A 20,528-nucleotide genomic window follows, 5' to 3' on the forward strand; every position below is an offset into this window, starting at 1 on the left:
AGCTCAGTATTTGAGAGGCTCCGAAATAAAGTGTGGGGGACAAGAGATATTAGACTGACTACCAAACTGAAGGTCTAAGGAGCCATTGTGCTGAAATCATCACTGTATGCCAGTGAAACCTTGACAGTCTACCAGCACCATATCAGGAAACTGAATGGCTTCCATTTAAATTGTCTCAGGAAGGCTCTGAAGATCACCTGGCAGGAGAAGATACCAGACACTGAGGTCTTTTCTTTAGCTAAACTGCTCAGCATTCCAACATTATTACAGAGAATGCACCTACGATGGGCTGGACATGTTGTTGGAATGCCAAAAGTACACTTGCCAAAAAAAAAAAACAATTTTATGGAGAACTCACAGGGCAAGCGCTCACAAAAGGGTCAGAAGAAGCAATACTGGGACACCCTGAAGGTCTCTTTGAAGAACTTTGGACTTGATAGTACAGGATGGGAGACACTGGCACAGGACTGCCCAGCATGGCATGCCCTCATCAGTGAGGGGGGCTGCACTCAATAAGGCAGAATGGAAGCAGCTCGAAGGAAACATGACATGCTTAAGTTTAGAGTACCCACCCCTGGTGTTCATGTGGACCAACCTATGGTAGAGCATTCTGAGCTCGTACTGGTTTGATCAGTCAGTCAGACATACTGTAATTTGTCTCAAACAGTGATGTCACTTTGGTCGTCTTTGATAAGGAAGAACAAGAATCAACCAACCAACCAAGGCTGCCTGTAGAGACATTACCTCACAATAACACACCAATTGCTACTCTCACCTCTAGAACAATAATGGGCTGAAAAAAAGATAAAATGTTAAGTCCCTCTACTTAAGTGAACTATATCAGCATATCTACCTTGGTCAGCAAATCTGGATTAGTGACCTGTAAGCCCAACTTAGTCAGCATGTGATATGAAACTCAACAAAGTTAATGAAATCTTGTACTAAATTGAAAGGTATGGAGACCAAGAATAAGGAAGTGACAGTTCCATTATACTCTGCCATGGTGAAATCATATCCTTGAATACAATGTTCAATTGTGGATACCAAAACTGAAGAAAGAAAATAGGAAGTTAGTGAATATCCATAGTTCAGCAACCAGAATAAGAACTAAAGTTCAGAGGGGGAGGCAAAGTGAGAACAGGATTTCTTAGAAGCTCTCTTTCAAAATATTCCAAAAACCTTACCATTATGACTCTAACTAAATTTTAGTTTAAATTTCCCACAGAAAGACCCAGTGAAACAATTCTCCAGTCCAAGAGAACTTGAAGATCTGTGGGAAGGCTCTATTCCACCAGGATTAGAAGGTATGGCAGTGACTGCCAGACATGGAATGGGGAATCTGGGTCCCTGGAGGCACCAGCTTGTGGCAGCACAAGTGGTTTCCAGACCTCCCAATCGAGGGACCATAGGCACAACCTGGATGATCAGCAAGGAAACTCTGCCAGAGTGAGCACTGAGCCCAGTCCAACATGGCCCTCAGCACAGTTGTGGTCTTTGGAGAAGCCCTGACCCTGGAAAAGTGAAGCAGGCCTGCAGGGAATTGCCCAGCAGTTGCTTCCAGAGTGCTCAGCTCATGGAAGGTGAAGGGATGGGGGGGGGGGGGTAGACTGTCAAGGTCTCTCCAGTATCCCTGGGACAGTCTGGAGCCCCCTATTGGCCCAGCAAAACAGGGACCCTCCTCCCAGCTCCAGGGCAGAGGGGTGTGCTTATGGTCATACAGAGAACAAAGCACAAGCCAGGAAAGCAGTCAGAGTCTCATAAGATATTGAAGGAACTGAAGTCCTTGCGGGAATGTCCCAACAACACTCTAAAGCTCGGAAAGTACCCCCAAACCAGGGCACAGGCTGGGGAAATGAGTAAACAGAAAAAGTAACCTGACCATAAACAATTACTTTTTTTTTTTTAGGTTTTTTTGCATGGCAATAGGGTTAAGTGGCTTGCTCAAGGCCACAAAGCTAGGTAATTATTAAGTGTCTGAGGCTGGATTTGAACTCAGATACTCCTGGGTGCTCTATGCACTGTGCCACCCAGCTGCCCCCCCCATAAACAATTACTTTGATCCTATAGAGGATCAAAACACACACTCAAAAGATGACAAAGCTCAAGCTTCTGCATCCAAAATCTCTAAGAAAAAAAATAGAAATTAGGCTCAGGCTATGGAAGAGCTCAAAAAAGAGTCTGAAGATCAAGTAAAGGAGGTAGAGGAAAAATTGGGAAGAGAAATGAGAGCAATACAGGAAAAACATGAAAACCAAGTCAGCAGCTTAGTCAAGAAAATACAAAAAAAAAAATTAAATAATAACATGTTAAAAACCAGTTTAGGTGAAATGGTCAAAAAGTTAATGGGGAGAATTGGCCAGATAGAAAAGGAGATAAGAAAGCTCTCTCAAGAAAACAACTCCTTCAAATGTAGAATGGAGCAAAGAGAAGCTGATGACTTTGCAAGAAATCAAGAAACAATAAAACAATATCAAAAGAATGAAAAACTAGAAGAAAACATGAAATATCTCATTGGAAAAACTACTGACCTGGAAAACAGATCCAGAAGAGACAATTGAAAAATTATTGGTTTACATGAAAGTTATCCCCAGGAAAAGGGCCTTGACTTCATTTTTAAAGAATTCCTACAAGAAAATTGCCCTGATATCCCAGAAGCAGAGGGGCAAAATAGAAATTGAGAGAATCCACTGAACTCTTGAAATAGATTCCAAAAGAAAAATCCCAAGAAATATTGTAGCCAAATTCCAGAACTCTGAAAACAAAGAGAAAATATTGGGGCGGCTAGGTGGCGCAGTGGATAAAGCACCGACCCTGGAGTCAGGGGTACCTGGGTTCAAATCTGGTCTAAGACACTTAATAATTACCTAGCCATGTGGCCTTGGGCAAGCCACTTAACCCCATTGCCTTGCAAAAATCTAAAAAGAAAAAAGAAAAAAAAAGAAAGAAAAAAAAAAAAGAAAATATTACAGGCAGCCAGAAAGAAACAATTCAAATATTGTGATGCTGCAGTCAGGATTACACAGGATTTGGCAAGCATCTACATTAAGAGCTCATAGAGTTTGGATTACAACTGAGAATCAAATACCTGGAAAAATTAATATCCTCTTTCAGGGGAAAAGATGGACATTCAGTGAAATATGGAAATTTCAAACTTTTCTGTTGAAATAATCAGAGCTGAACAGAAAGTTTAATCTTCAAGTAAGTACAAGACTCGGGTGAAACAGAGAGGGTGGACAGGAAGGGTAAATTATGAGGGATTTTAATATAAGATGTTGAACTCCATGTATTCCTGCATGGAAAGAAGGTACTGATAACTCATATGAACCATTTCAAATAATAAAGCAGTTAGGAGGAGCAAAGATAGATAGATAGATAGATAGATAGATGGATGGATAGATAAGGCACAGGAGAGAGCTGAATACAAAGGTATAATATATTATAAGGATGAAGTCAATGGGTGAAAAAGGGAATATACTGGGAGAAAGGGAAAGGAAAAGTAGAATGGGCTAAGATATTTCACATAAAAGAGTCAAGAAAAAGCTTTTGCAATGGAGTGGAAGGAAGAAGGTGGGGGGGGGGGGATGAGTGAGCTTTCATTTCCAGCCGAAATGGCTCAGAGAGGAAACAATATACACATTCAATAGGGTATGGAAATCTAGCTTACTCTAGAGGAAAAAGGAGAGGAAAGCGATGGGAGAAAGGGGTGGTAGGTGACAGAGGAGAGGGTAGATCATGGGAGAGTGTAGTCAGATACAATACATTTTTTTTGTTTTTTTGCAAGGTGATGGGATTGGGTGGCCTGCCCAGGACCTCAAGATTGGTGGTTGTTGGATGACCAAGGTGGGATTTTGGTTTGGGTCCCCCTGGCCCCAGGGTCTGTGCTCTGTTCTCTGCCCCACCCAGTGGCCCCATAGCACACTTTTGAAGAGGGGCTAAGTGAAAGGAGAGATAAAATAGAATAAATGGGAGTGGGAAGGAATGAATGGAAGAAAATAAAATATAATCAACAATAGCATCTGTGGAAGAAATGTGGAAGAAACTTCTCTGATAGACTTATGACAAAAAGTGTGATCCGCCCCAGAGACAGAGCTGATGGTATCTGAACACAGACTGAAGTACAATTCTTTTTCTCTTTCTTTCACTTTATTTTTCATGAGGCTCTTCTACTTTTGTGGGGGAAAGGGGGGTTATGTTTTCTCTTCCAGCAAGATTATTTTAATAATGTGTAAATAAATTTTAAAATGTAATAAAAAAAGAACAAGTTCATGCCACCAATGTTGAGATGAAGGAAAGAGCAGATCACTGACCTAAAGAAAACTTAAGGGAAACATTGGGATTATTGCTGATGGCTATTGTTTTTTTATTTGAAAGACAAAAACAGGCTTTACTTTCCAGTAACTGCTCACAATCAATGTGGGACACACACATCAGGATAAAGAGAAGATAATTTCTGACATCTATGGAATTCAGAATAATGTTATTAAATGAATAAAATAAAACATTATAAAGGAAGTCATTATACTGAAATACAATTTTTTAATTGCTTCCAATTTTAAACTTCTGAGATAGCAAACACCTCTAACAAATTCCTGACAGAGAGATGATAGGCTCATAGTACAGACTGAGCCTTTTTATATATCTGTTAAAAGGATTTGGTCTTAGCCCTTCCTGGTTTTTTTTTAATTTTTTTTGTTAAAGATATTATTTGAGTTTTACAACTTTCCCCCAATCTTGCTTCCCTCCCCCCACCCCCCACCCCACAGATAGCACTCCTTCAGTCTTTACTTTGTTTCCATGTTGTACCTTGATGCAAATTGGGTGTGATGAGAGAAATCATGTCCTTAAAGAGAACAGAATTCTCAGAGGTAACCAGATCAGACAATAAGATATGTTTTTTTTTTTTCCCAAATTAAAGGGAATAGTCCTTGTACTTTGTTCAAACTCCATAGCTCCTTATCTGGATACAGATGGTACTCTCCTTTGCAGACAGCCCAAAATTGTTCCCAATTGTTGCACCAATGGAATGAGCAAGTCCCTCAAGGTTGAACATCACTCCCATGTTGCTGTTAGGGTGTACAGTGTTTTTCTGGTTCTGCTCATCTCACTCAGCATCAGTTCATGCAAATCCCTCCAGGTTTCCCTGAAATCCCATCACTCCTGGTTTCTAATAGAACAATAGTGTTCCATGACATACATATACCACAGTTTGCTAAGCCATTCCCCAATTGAAGGACATTTACTGGATTTCCAATTCTTTGCCACCACAAACAGGGCTGCTATAAATATTTTTGTATGAGTAATGTTTTTACCCTTTTCCCTCATCTCTTCAGGGTATAGACCCAGTAGTGGTATTGCTGGGTCAAAGGGTATGCACATTTTTGTTGCCCTTTGGGCATAGTTCCAAATAGCTCTCCAGAAGGGTTGGATGAGTTCACAGCTCTACCAACAGTGTAATAGTATCCCAGATTTCCCACATCCCTTCCAACAATGATCATTATCCTTCCTGGTCATACTGGCCAATCTGAGAGGTGTGAGGTGGTACCTCAGGGAAGCTTTAATTTGCATTTCTTTAATAATTAATTATTTAGAGCATTTTTTCATGTGGCTATGGATTGGTTTGATCTCCTCATCTGTAAATTGCCTTTGCATATCCTTTCACCATTTGTCAATTGGGGAATGGCTTTTTGTTTTAAAAATATGACTCAGTTCTCTGTATATTTTAGAAATGAGTCCTTTCTCAGAATCATTAATTGTAAAGTTTCCCAATTTACTAATTTTCTTTTGATCTTGATTACATTGGTTTTATCTGTGCAAAAGCTTTTTATTTTAATGTAATCAAAATCATCTAATTGGTTTTTAGTGATGTTCTCCAGTTCTTCCTTAGTTATAAACTGTTCCCCTTTCCATAGATCTGACAGGTAGACTAGTCCTTGATCTTCTAATTTGCTTATAGTATTGTTTTTTATGTCTATGTCCTGTAACCATTTGGATCTTATCTTGGAAAAGGGTGTGAGGTGTTGGTCTAATCTAAGTTTCTTCCATACTAACTTCCAATTATCCCAGCAGTTTTTATCAAAGAGGGAGGTTTTATCCCAGGGGCCTGACTCTTTGGGTTTATCAAACAGCAGATTACTATAATCCTCTCCTGCTTTTACACCTAGTCTATTCAACTGGTCCACCACTCTATTTCTTAGCCAATACCAAACAGTTTTGATGACTGATGCTTTATAATATAATTTTAGATCCGATAGTGCTAAGCCACCTTTGTTTGCATTTTTTTTTTCATTAAGCTCCTGGCAATTCTTGACTTTTTATTTCTCCATATGAATTTGCTTATAATTTTTTCTAACTCATTAAAGTAATTTTTTTGGAATTTTGATTGGTAGGGCACTAAACAGATAGTTTAGTTTTGGTAGAATTGTCATTTTTATTATATTAGCTCTACCTATCCATGAGCAGTTGATATTTGCCCAGTTATTTAAATCTAATTTAATTTGTGTGAGAAGTGTTTTATAATTGTTTTTAAAAAGATTTTGAGTCTGTCTTGGCAAACAGACTCCCAAATATTTTACACTGTCTGAGGTTACTTTGAATGGAATTTCTCTTTCTAGCTCTTCCTGCTGTTTCTTGCTAGACATATATAGAAAAGTTGAGGATTTATGAGGGTTTATTTTATAACCTGAAACTTTGCTAAAATTGCTAATTGTTTCCAGTAGTTTTTTAGATGATTTCTTGGGATTCTCTAGGTAGACCATCATGTCACCTTCAAAGAGTGAGAGTTTTGTCTCTTCATTCTAATTCCTTCAATTTCTTTTTCTTCTCTAATTGCTGATGCTAACATTTCTAATACAATATTGAATAGTAGTGGTGATAATGGGCACTCTTGTTTGACCCCTGATCTTATTGGGAATGCCTCTAGCCTCTCCCCATTGAATATAATGCTTGTTGATGGTTTCAGATAGATACTGCTAATTATTTTAAGGAACCGTCCATTTATTCCTACACTCTCTAGTGCTTTTAATAGGAATGGATGCTGTATTTTGTCAAAAGCTTTTTCAGAATCTATTGATATGATCATATGATTTCTGATAGGTTTGTTATTGATATAATTGAGTATACTAACAGTTTTCCTAATATTGAACCATCCCTGCATTCCTGGAATAAATCCTACTTGATCATAATATATTATCCTAGTGATGACTTGTTATAGTCGTTTTGCTAAGATTTTATTTAGGATTTTTGCATCTATATTCATCAGGGAAATAGGTCTATAATTTTCTTTCTCTGTTTTAACTCTTCCTGGTTTAGGTAACAGTACCATATTGGCTTCATAGAAAGAGTTAGGCAGAGTTCCATCTTTCCCTATTTTTCCAAAGAGTTCATATAGGATTGGAAGTAATTATTCCTTAAATGTTTGGTAGAATTCACTTGTGAATCCATCAGGCCCTGGAGATTTTTTTTTAGGGAGTTCAATAATGGCTTGTTGAATTTCTTTTTCTGAGATGGGGTTGTTTAGGTATTTAATCTCTTCTTCATTTAACCTGGACAACTTATATTTTTATAAATATTCATCCATTTCACTTAGATTATCCAATTTATTGGCATAGAGTTGGGCAAAATAATTTCAAATTATTACTTTAATTTCCTCCTCATTGGTGGTGAGTTCACCTTTTTCATTTATAATACTAGCAATTTGGTTTTCTTCTTTCTTTTTTTTAAATCAATTTCATTGATTAATATTCTCAAAACCTCAACTGGTCAAATGGAAAGCTCTTTCAAAAGCAGAATTGACCAATTGGAAAAGGAGCTGCAAAAGGTTAATGAAGAAAACTCCTCCCCACAAAAAATAATGGAGTCTACAGAAACTAATGACTCCATGAGACAATAAGAGTCAGTTAAATAAAATCAAAAAAATAGAAAAAATAGAAGCAAATGTAAAATACCTCATCAAAAAACCACTGACCTCGAGAATAGATCGAGGAGGGGCAAACTGAAAATTATAGGACTTCCTGAAAACATCGAAGAGAAAAAAAGCCTGGACTTAATAGTACAGGATCTAGTGATGGAAAACTGCCCTGATATCATGGAATCGGTTTATCAATTTCATTGGTTTTTTAATAATACCAACTTTTGGTTTTATTTATTAATTCAACAGTGTTTTTGCTTTTGATTTTTACTAATTTCTCCTTTAATTTTTAAAATTTCTAATTTGGTATTTGATTGGGGATTTTTGATTTCTTCTTTCTCTAATTTTTTTAGTTGCATGTTTAGTTCATTGATTTCCTTTTCCTCCAATTTATTTATATAAGCATTTAGAGCTATAATATATCCCCTGAGAGTTGCTTTGAATGAATCCCATACGTTTTGGTATGTTGTTTCATTATTATCATTATCTAGGATAAAATGATTAATTCTTTCTATAATTTGTTTTTTGGTCCACTCATTTTTTAAAATGAGGTTATTCAGTTTCCAATTTGCTCTGGGTCTGTATCTCCTTGGTCCAGTATTGCATATGACTTTTATTGCATTGTGATCTGAGAAAGATGTATTCACTATTTCTGCCCTTTCTGCAGTTGATCTTTAGGTTTTTATGTCCTAGTACATGGTCAATTTTTGTATAAGTTCCATGAACTGCAGAGAAAAAGGTATATTGCTTTCTATCCCCATTCAGTTTCCTCCCTAAGTCTACCATATCTAATTTTTCTAACAATCTATTTACCTCCCTAATTTCTTTCTTGTTTGTTTTATGATTTGATTTATCTAGATCTGATAGTGGGAGGTTGAGGCCTCCTACTAGTAGAATTTTGCTGTCTATGTCTTCCTGTAATTCTTTCAGCTTCTCCTCTAAGAATTTGGGGTGCTTTCGCACTGGGTGCATATATATTCAATATTGAAATGACTTTATTGTCTATTGGTACCTTTTAGTAGGATAAAGTTTCCTTCCTTATCTCTTTTAACACTATCTATTTTTGCTGCTACTTTGTCTGAGATAAGGATTGCTACCCCTGCTCTTTTTTACTTCAGCTGAAGCAAAATATATTTTGCTCCAGCCTTTTACCTTTACTTTATATGTATCTCTCTGCTTCAAATGAGTTTCTTGTAAGCAGCATATTGTAGGATTCTGGTTTTTAATCCACTCTGCTATTTGCTTACGTTTTAAGGGATAGTTCATCCCATTCACATTCAAGGTTATGATAGCTAATTCTTTATTGCCCTCTGTGCTATCTTCCCTTTTTGTATTTTTACCCCTTTCCCCCCCCTTTTATCCATATTCCCCAGTATTTTGTTTTTGAATACCACCCCCTTCAGTGTTTGCCCTCCTATATCACACCCTCCCCTTTTTTTCCCCTTTCCCTTTTTCCCTTCCCTTCTTTTTGTTATTTCCCCTTATTTCCCCCACTCCCCTTCCCTTTCTCTGCCCCCCTCCCCTTTTCCCCTTTTAATACTTGAAAGGTTAGGTGTTTTATAAGTTAACTGAGTCTGTGTAGGTTGACTTTAAGCCAAGTCTGATGAGAAGAAGATTCAGGTGTTTCTCCTCTGCTCGCTTCTTCCCTTCTATTACCATAGGTTTTTTTGGTACCTCTTAGTGTAATGAGATTTGTCCCATTCAATCCCCTCCCTCCTCGTGTCTCCTTTCCTGTCCCCCTTTTTAGGGAGGTAGTGTATTTTTTTAGATCATTCTCTCTAGGTCATAGAAAATTCTGAGTGTCCTGTCCCTTCTAGTTCAGTATATTCTATTGAATAGAGTCAAAATTCCTGAGAGTAATTAGAGTCCTTTCTCCCAAGTGGGGTTAAAAGCCAGCTACATCCCATTAGATAGCAGTCTCATGGATAGGGTCATGGATGTCCATCATTTCTGGCTAGGTATATTCTCTCTGTTAGAGTTACATTTCTCAGGATTTGTGAGAGTCTCTTCCCCTCACCCCCCATGCTGGAATATAGCCAGTTTCAACTTACTGGATTGCATTTTTTTCCTTTTACCCCCCCCCCCTTTTTTTAACCTTTTCATGTGTCCTCTTGAACCTCTTGTTTTATGTCCAAATTTTCTGTTTAGCTCTGGTCTTTTCATCAGAAATTTTGGGAATTTTTCCATTTCATTAAATGTCCATCTTTTTCCCTGGAAGAGAAGGCTTAGCTTTGCAGGAAAGTAGACTCTTGGCTGCATTCTAAGCTTCCTTGCTCTTCGAAATATCTAGTTCCAGGCCCTTCGATCCCTTAACGTTGATGCATCCAGGTCCTGCGTGATCTTTACTGTGGCTCCTTGATATTTAAATTGTATATTTAAATTGTTTCTTTCTGGCTGCTTGCAGGATTTTCTCTTTTATCTGATAGTTCTGCAGTTTGGCCACAACATTCCTTGGTGTTTTCATTTTAGGATCTTTTTCTGGTGGGGATCGATGTACTCTTTCAATAACGACTTTGCCCTCCGATTCCATGATATCAGGGCAGTTTTCCATCACGAGATCCTGTAATATTAAGTCCCAGGCCTTTTTTTCTGTTCAATGTTTTCAGGAAGTCCTATAATTTTCAGGTTGCCCCTCCTCGATCTATTCTCGAGGTCAGTGGTTTTTTTTTGATGAGGTATTTTACATTTGCTTCTATTTTTTCTATTTTTTGATTTTATTTAACTGACTCTTATTGTTTCATGGAGTCATTAGTTTCTATAGACTCCATTATTTTTTGGGGGGAGGAGTTTTCTTCATTAACCTTTTGCAGCTCCTTTTCCAATTGGTCAATTCTGCTTTTGAAAGAGCTTTCCATTTGACCAGTTGAGGTTTTGAGAGAATTAATTTCTTTTTGCATTTGCTCGTTTGAGGATCAGAGAGAATTATTCTCATTTTGTAATTGTCCAATTGATGATCTGAGAGATTTATTCTCCTTTTGTATTTGTCCAATTGTCCTTTCTAAGGTTTTGTTTTCTTGTTGCAAGGTATTGTCTCTCCCAAATTTTTAAGCTCCTTCCTTATTTCTTCAAGGAAGTCTTTCTGTGCTAGATACCAGATTGTATTCTCCTCAGAGGTTCCAGGTCTCTCTGAGTTGGGGTCTTTCCCTTCCAAGAATTTTTCTATGGATCCACCTTTCTTTACCTTTCCGCTGACCCTTCTTCATTATGCTAAGACCTTGAGTTGGTGGGGGGGGCTGGTTCACCTGGGCTTGGAATCGCTAAAGGCTTTACTGAGTGCAGTTTCTATGGCTGGCCAGTAGGAGGTGCTGGTTGCTTTCTCTGGAGTGTCTGTGACCTTGTTTGAGAGGCCTTCTCCCTTTGCTTGAGGGAAGGAATTGGAGCTATTGAATTCTTTTGCCTTCAATCAATGGTGGGCTTTACCCTGACCTGAGGTCATTCCTCAGCTGGGCTGGTTCTTTTGGTCACACACCTGGACCTGAGGCAGAAGTAGTTTGCAATTGTTTGTTTTGGAGGAGGCCTCAGTGCAATGGAGGTGTGGACTTAGAGTTTCTCAGATCCGAGGAGCCCAGGGATGGCGTCCTCAGCAATCCTGCACCAGACCTCTCCCCACAGCCCCTTCCCCAAGCTCCAGGGGGACAGCACCAACACCAGTACCTCTGCTTCCCCGCGGACCCAAGTCCCCTTCGTACAGCCCTACCGCTGATACAGCAGGTCCAAATCTCCGGCCCTCAGACTCCCAGTTCCAATACAGCTGTTAATCTCGCTGATCCCGGACTGATCTTCCCTCGGAGCCCAGACTCACCTGGCAGTACTCAGGCAAGGCTGCTGCAGGAGACAAATCCTGAGGTAGATTTTCCTCTCCTGGCTTTTCCTTCTGGGTTTCCTGGTTCGAATTTCTTTTAAGAAGTTTGTTTCATGTGATAGATGGGGGAAGAGATCAGGAGACTTTAGATCTGTGCCTGTCTTCTCTCCACCATCTTGGCCGGAAGTCCACTGATGGCTATTGTTAAGTCATTTCAGTCATTCAGCTCTTTGTGCTGATTGGCAAACATACTGGAGTGGTTTAAGTGACTTGCCCAGAGTCACACAGCTAGAGTCCAAGGTCATATTTGAACTCAGGAAGATTAGTTTTCCTGAATACAGGCCCTGCATTCTATCTACTGTGCCACTTAGCTGCTTGGGTATTGGGGTCAAATTTAAAGGGCTATATAATAAAAAAGGGGGCATAGATTTGTTAATGTTTTAGCCTCTGGAGTCAAGGATAGAAAGGATACTGAGGACAATTTGGTTGTGATAGAAAAGGAGACCATCCTATCAATTAGAGTTATTCCAAAGTAGAATGATCTCACTTACTGGCAGGCTTCCGACAAAAATGGATGGCATTGCAAGATAGGATTTTGGTGATGATGACTGAGGTCTATCCCTTCACTGAAATTCTTGACTCTTGTGTTTTGGTACCCAAAACACCTTGCCAGAAGTCCAATATTCCTTATACAACATCTTAACATTTGCATAGAAATATATTCCCTCACTTCTACACCTCATTTAGCATCCACTGAATGAAAATGTATACTGCTGAAATATTTCCAAATAAAACTGCATGAAAACATCAATTAAGGCACAAAAGCTCTTTGCTGGGGATACAAAACAGGGAGAGAATAAGAAGAATGAGTCAAAGAAGATAACTAAAGACAGAATCTGGGGCGGGGGGGTGGGGGGGTGGTGGGAGGGGGAGGAACTGAGAGAATCTCATTCTAGTTGAAACTAAGAGAATCTCATTCTAGCTGAATGCAAAGCATAGAGGTTATATGCAAGTCAGGGAAAAGAAATAAGTATTCATACAGTGCCTACCATATGCCAGGCACTGTGCTAAGCACATTTCAAAATGACTCTCTTATTGCAAAGACAAGAAGACAAGCAGTTTATATGTGGTGGAAGGGAAGGGTACCAAGAGAACCAAATGATTTCACAATCATATTAAGCTGAGCAGATGCTTTTCAGTTCATTGGCCTCTTATTTTCTTCCCTTTCCTTTAAATTAAGCTTTCATATCACATCAGTTAAGTCTAAATACTTCAGGATTTTTATCTGATACCTTGATGACTCTATCATAGTTAATTATATAATTCAGGGTAGCTAGAATGCTGTGCCTACAATTAGAAAAACTCTCCTTGAGTTCAAATCCAACCTCAGACACTTACTTGCTGAGATCCTGGGTAAGTCACTGAACCCTGTCTGCCTGAGTTACCCCTTCTGTAAAATGAGCTGGAGAAGGAAATGGCAAACCACTTCAGTATCTTTGCCAAGAAAACCCTAAATGGAGTCACGAAGATAGGGTACAACTGAAATGACTAATGATAATAGCAAACAAGTTCTTTATTAGGGCCCACAAACATGACACAATTCTATCAAGTATCTCAAGTCTTAAGGTTACAAATACTTGTTGGAAAGTAAATTGAAATTTAGATGATAAATTGAATCCTCAAGCTATATCATAAGAAGATCAAAGAAACAGGAGGACTGAGGACTTTGCAATTTACCTTAAAGAGACTCAATTTTATATTTTACACACTGAAAAATTCTGTGGAATACATTTATTCTCTGACAGAAATTTCTTACGCAAAAGTTGCATATCCATTTTAGTTATGTATAGAAGACCTGTTTCCAAATTCATTTTGAGAATCATGATAGGTTATTTTATCATGTCAAAATTTTTAAGAGTGTGTCTCTTTGTGTATACCTAATAAAAGTAACTCCCTTCGAACTCATTATAAATATGGAAAATGGTCTAAAACAAAAATTATATATAAAGAAAAGAATTAATGAACATTCAATATTGCCTTTAAATAATATGGAACTAAAGAGAAAGAAATTAGTTGGATCATATGGAACCAAAAAGAAGGAAGTTATGGCCATTAAAACCTAATTCAGTCACTTTAAGGTAGCTAGGTAATAAGGTCTTTTACATGAAGTCAGGAAAACATGAATTCAAATCTGGCTATTTACTAGCTGTGTGACCATGGACAAATCACTTAACTTTGGTTTGCCCTCAGTTTCCTCATTTGTAAAGTGGACATAATAGCATCTACCTCCCAAGGTTGCTGCAAAAAGAAAACTGAGAGAAATATGTGTAGAGCACTTTGCAAACTTTAAAGTACTATATAAGAGCTAGCTATTACTACTCTGAAGGCCTGGGCATGGCCAGGATGGAAACAGACCATATTTTGGATGATCTACAAAGTTGTTGATGATGTTTGTCCTTCATTCATTTTTTTTATTTTTCTGCAAAGCAATGGGGTTAAATGGCTTGCCCCAGGCCACACAGCTAGGTAAGTGTCTGAGGCCGGATTTGAACTCAGGTACTCCTGACTCCAGGGCTGCTGCTCTATCCACTGCACCACCTAGCTGCCCCAACTGTGCCATCTAGCCACCCCTGTCCTTCATTCTTTTTTTGCTTCCTTCAAATTTACAGTAAATGGAGAAAGGCCTGGTCCATTAGAGGAAGGATCTGAGAAGTAGTGCATTACACAATCTACATGATGGACAAAGGTGTAGACCACAGGGGTTGGGGAACCAACATCACAATCACATGGGAAGAGGAGAGGTAAACCAGACTAGTGTAGCCTAGTCCTAGCTCTATATGTATGGGACTCAGGAGGACCACGTGAGGAGCTTAGTTTTTGGCTTGGATGATGTCCAGAAATTCAGGTTTAAGGGACGCTCCACCCACCAGGAAACCATCCACATCATCCTGGCGGGCAAGCTCCTTACAGTTGGCCCCTGTCACAGAGCCTCCATAAATGATCCTAGTAGACTGTGATACATTTTCTGAGACATGGGTCTTAAGCCAGCCCCGAAGCTTCTCCTGTACCTCCTGAGCCTGCTGAGGACTAGCTGTCTTGCTAGTACCAATAGCCCAGACTGGTTCATAGGCTAGAAGGACTTTGCTCCAGTCCTTCACGTTATCTGCAATGGCCTTGGTCTGGTCAAAGACAACCTTCTCAGTGATTCCAGCTTCCCTGTCATCCAACTTCTCACCAATACAGGCAATCACTCCGAGGCCTTCTGACAGAGCATGGGCCACCTTCTGCCCAATAAGCTCATCTGACTCCCCAAAGATGTGTCTCCTTTCAGAGTGTCCCAGGATCACCCAGCTGGCGCCGCAATCCTTAATCATGGCAGGGCTGATCTCCCCAGTAAAAGCTCCCTTGGGCACTTTGTAGCAGTTCTGAGCAGCTACACCAAATTTTCCATCCAGTTTCTGGTGCACGAAGTCAAGGTAGATAGAAGGAGTTCCACATACCACTTTGGTGTTGGCGGGCACCTTGGCCCCATTGAGCGAAGCGACGAGATCCCCCAGAGCCTTCTTGTCCCCATTCATCTTCCAGTTGCCCCCGACGAAGAACTTGCGCAGCGCCATGGCTGCGGGGAAGCGGCGGCTCCGAGGAGAGTGGTCAGTGGCAGTGCACTCTGCCCTTCATTCTTGAAGAAGACTATGACATCAGGGAGGTGACAGAACAAGAAGTGGATTTGAATGAGGGGTTGCTATGCTAAGTCACCAACCTCACTTTTTCCTCCACAGTCATTTGGATCTAGTGACCAGATTTGAATCAGGACAACTAGAGATGGCCCTGGATGTGAGGCAGTCAGGGTTAAGAGACTGGTCCAAGGTCACACAGCTAGGATGTGTCTGAGACCAGATTCAAGCTCCCCTCCTCCTCCTCCAAGGCCAGTGCACAAACCTGCCCTGAAATCTGGAAAGTACTCAACAAACAAAGTCAATAAATCCATGCCATGTTGTCTTGGAGAAGCATGAGACTGGATACTGAAGACAAAGAATTGAAAACAACAGTTTCTGCCTTCAAGGAGTTTACAGTCTAAAAGAAAATCCAAATGACAAGGAGGAAGAAAACCAATGGGGAGATCATGGTAACAACACACAGGATATTAGTGGCTTAGAGAAGTGAGGAGACAGCAAATCAAATTGCTTTGCCAGGAGGCACCAGGTTTCAGCTTGGTCTTACTGAGACAAAACCCTATTGGAAGGGAACAAGAGGCCCAAAGATTCTCTGATCTTCTGTTAGCCAGATGCAGCAGGGAGCCTGCCAAAGTGCTACAGTGAGTAGGGAGTACCCTATGGAGCCGTCTGGGGAAGGGATTATCAGCTGATCCCCTGCCTCCAAAGTTAAGGATGGTTCAAGGTCCACACATAAGCAAGGTCCTGCCAGTGAGGGGGGACAGCAAGCTTTGGGGGATTGATCCCTTTCTTGTTGTTGTCTCTTCCCTTTCTCTGGGTATTAGGCTCTGGACAACATGCAGCCTGTGAGGTAATATGAATTCTTTGGCAACTATCAAACACCTGAATTCTTTAAAAACCACAGGAATCCAACAGAAAAAAAGGTAAATATCCCTGCGGAGCCAGTGCTAATTAGCAAGGAGGGCTACTGAAGAAGGGCTTATAGCAGGGAGGGGTCACAGTTACTTTTAGGTCCTTTTTGAATAAATAATATTGCAGAGACAGCAAGAAAGTAGTCCCTATGATCAGACATTACCCAGTGCCCACCATAAAACCACCAACATTACTGGAACACTTAATGGATCCCTGGATAAAATGTCAGTTTTTCCCTGAACTTTTAGTACAGCAGATCCTTGGATCTCTGACAACACATTTGGATTTCAATTCAATTTTGTTTAATTTTAATTTATTTTTCTGTTTCTCTGAAAATGTGGGTATTAACTTTATCCTCTAAAAGGACCTTGTCAAATCATTTAGAAATACGGGACCCACCTAAAACTATAAAATCTAGTACAGTCTTTTTTTGGATTCCACCTTTCTGTCTGAGAAGAAAGAGGATCGGCACCATCTTAGCAGAGAAACCTCTTTGCACTTCACTTTTCCTTCCAACAACACAGATCATCAGTGCCCCCTGCTGACAACATGAAATATGAATCTTGAAAGTAGTGAAGGGACCACCAGCATGCATCAGGGGAATCACTCAGATTCTAGAAACCAGGATGTACTTTTAGAGGTCTTATAATTCAGTCTATTCATTTAATAAAGACTGCAGGATTTGGAATTAGAAAGGTTCTCTCACATATAAATTAGTTCAACACACTGATTTTATAGGGGAAGAACCTGAGACCAGAAAGAGAAGTGACTTGTCCAAGGTCATACAGATAAGTCATTAAAATTTGGGTCAAAAAGCAATGCAACATGGCACTTCAAACTGATGAGGAATTTAAGAACCAAGAAAATAATGTCAGAAAAGAAATTTTTTCCTCAACATTTTACATATATATATGAATATCTAGCCAACCTTTCTTTAAACTGGTTTCACCTTCCAAAGATGTTTTAATGAGATGACACTGCCCATAATTATTTCTCTTCTTAAGATTTTACAAATGATTGGCGCCATTTCTTCCTATTTGTCAAGGAAGTTAGATATTTGTTCCCTAAGGCTTTCAGGGTTCTATTTAGACCCTTTCTAGTAATAAGTAATTTATAGTTGTTAAGCTTCACAATGAAATTATTATAGCAATTACTCAAGTCATTTGATATATTTGATATTCTTGATGTTCAATTACTTGTTTAAATAATTCAGGGTTAAATTGTTTTGATTGTATGGCACATATTTTTGTTATTATTCTTTCTTTTAAAAAAAATCTAATTCTAACTTTGCAAAGATAGCTAACTCAAGAACAGTAGTTTTAGGATGATATTTTGCTGATTTCATCTAGCCCAGTACAGTCCCTTGCAGTATAAACTAGAAATAAAGGGGATCTTTAATTACTTAATAGAGTGTGGTTGGTCAATTCTCAGCAAAACAAATGGATAATGAACTTCTTTTGCCCTTCTGCTTGCTAAATCCTGCCTTGTCCAACAGATCCTAATCCAGGAGATAGTCCCTTCTATTATCTTCACTTGTCTATCTTCAATCTATCCCTTACTTCTATATTACTTACAAACATGTCTCCCGTCCCTCAAAAAACATAATCTTACTTGATCCTTCCCATCCCTACCAACTACTGTCCTATATCATTTCTGTCAATTCATGCTAAATTCCTTGAGAAGACCTCCCCCAAAAGGTGTCTCCACTTCCTCTCCCTTACTCTCAAGTACTTAACTCTCTGAATTCTTAAAAGTCTGGATTCTGACTTCATCATTCAACCAAAATTGCTCTCTCTAAAATTTCTAATGATCTTTTAACTGTAGAATCCAATGGCTTTTCCTTATTTTTCATCCTTCTTGACCACTTAGCTGTGAGCTTCTTGGGAGCAGGGCTTGTCCTTTGTCTTTCTCTTTATTCCCAGCTTTTAGCCTAGTTCTGGGTCCACAGTAGGCATTTAATAAATGTTCACTGACTGACAGATTTCAATATGTATTTGGAAAGATAGCATATAGATCCTGTGCAACAGAATAGATATATGTTTAGAGACAGATGGATAGAGATCTATAGTTAGTGACAGACAGAGGTACGGACAGGTAGATAAATAAACACAGACAGACAGATATAGACATAAAACATATAACTAGACAGCAAACAGATAGACAAATAGATCTAGGATAATTGTAGGAAAAAAGCTGGACCCCAAACTGAAAAGAAGGAAGACTGATGGCTTTCAGGAAATCGCAAAGTTCTTATGCTGACCGTAAATTTCCATAAAAGTATGGGTATATATATCTCTTCAATATGAATATTTTACCAGTATTTTAAGGCACAACATTGCCTCTTAAGAATCAAAGATGAAAAAAAAAAGAATCAAAGATGAAAAAAAAGAATCAAAGATGAATATCACACAGAGGGCAGTGACAAAATATAATCAAAGAGAAATTTCAAAGAGCAGGAGTAAAGGGCATCGAGGAAGAATTGATAGGAAGAGGAGATGGACTGTTAAGAGCAGGTACATCTGTGCTCTACTGATATCCTTAAGATATTTAAAGAAAGTTAAGGGAGGTTTGGATGGACAGTCATATGAAAGACTTTTAGCATGGTAGAGAAGAGTCACATAAGATAAACGGTGCAAATAAGTTATAAACTATCACTGGAGGAAAATGTATGAGATAACAAAAAAAGAAGAAATGGTAAGATAGAAAGTTTTTCAGATTTCAAAGGTCATTTAACCCAAAATGAAAAAAACTTTGAAATGCTGGATTTAAAATCAATTATTCAGGTCCAGTTATCAAGTTAAAAATGCATACTTTAAAACATTTATTCCAAAAACCAGAACTGAATTCACAACATCTCCTAGAAATATTAAAACACACATGTGAAAAATTTTAGGTTTCATTCTTCACCTACTTTTCTTCTGTAGTCAGAGGACAGAAACAATGTAAGGAAATAGGCTTAACTATTATTCTTTCGAAAGGGAAACCTCTGACATACACTTCTAGCTATTTCTCTCATCATCCTATTTTTGCCTCTTTGGGAAAAGGGGAAGGGGAGAGAGAACAGGAGGATGTCTTTCTGTGATTGTCCTTTCAGAAGATGAACTTCAGGTTCAGTATCACTTAAGTGGAAAAAAAAATTCTATGTTTTTCAGTTTTTGATCCAGAAGAGCTATATACTGGGAATGAAAATCGTCACATACATTATGAAAGGAAAAAATCAACAGGCAAATATAAAGGATAACAAGAAATTACAAAAAAAAAATTACAAGAGATTCAGAAAGAAAACTTAAATATGCCTAGAATAGAAGTTCTTAACCTTGGATTTATTTATTTTTATTTTTTATTTATTTATTTTTTATTCTCATTTTGTGCAAATGTTTTTTTTTACATTAATAAAATACTCTTGTTTACAAGTAAAGAAAATACCCCTCCCCCCATGAAAATATATAGACTTGCTTGGGTGAAAAAAGTAAAGGGGAGAGAAAAAAATTAAAATTAAAAAATAATAGTAATAATTGTAGGTATGGCCAGGTGGCGCAATGGACGAAGCACCAGCCCTGGAGCCACGAGCACCTGAGTCCATATCCAGCCTCATAAACCCAATAATCACCCAGCCATGTGACATGCAAGCCACCCGATCCCCACTGCCCTGCAAAAAACCAAAAAGAAGGAAAAAAAAGGACCCAAAATGAAATAAAATAGTAATAATAGTAGGGGTGGCTGGGTGGCAGACAGAGCATTGGCCCTTGAGCCAGGAGCACCTGGGTCTGAATCCAGCCCCAGACACCCAAAGATCACCCTGCTATGTGGCCCCAGGCAAGCCACCCAGCCCCACTTGCCCTGCACCCTCCCCCAAATAATAATAACAAAAAATGTGCTTCAGTCTTTGTTCCAACACCAACAACTCTGTCATGGGTGGATCACATTCTTTATGATAAGTCCATCACAAAAGTTACTTCCATATTTTTCCACTGTTGCCATTGCTGATCGAAACTCCCTCCTTTCTTATTTCTCCACTACCATTTACTATATTTTCTCTCTCCTTTCACTCTGACTCTGCTGTAGGGTCGCTGACTGGTGCAGCAGACAGATCCCTGGTCCTGGGGCCAAGAAGCCCTGAGCCCCCATACCACCCCTTAGGCCCAGAATCCACCTGGCCCTATGGTCCTGGGCAGGCCTTCCAATCCCAGCCCCCTGCAAGAAGTAAAAAGGAAAATGTGTTATATCTGACCAC

General features: G+C 39.1%; 1 protein-coding gene and 1 pseudogene across 1 annotated transcript in view; both read right to left on the minus strand.

Moving 5' to 3' along the window:
* Positions 1 to 20,528, minus strand: part of TTLL5 (tubulin tyrosine ligase like 5) — a 469,247-nt gene that overhangs the window by 305,210 nt on the left and 143,509 nt on the right.
* On the minus strand, positions 14,519 to 15,720 carry LOC141522322 (triosephosphate isomerase pseudogene; annotated as a pseudogene).

The sequence above is a fragment of the Macrotis lagotis genome, chromosome 4 (assembly GCF_037893015.1).
Source record: "Macrotis lagotis isolate mMagLag1 chromosome 4, bilby.v1.9.chrom.fasta, whole genome shotgun sequence".
Classification (NCBI taxonomy): Eukaryota; Metazoa; Chordata; class Mammalia; order Peramelemorphia; family Peramelidae; genus Macrotis; species Macrotis lagotis.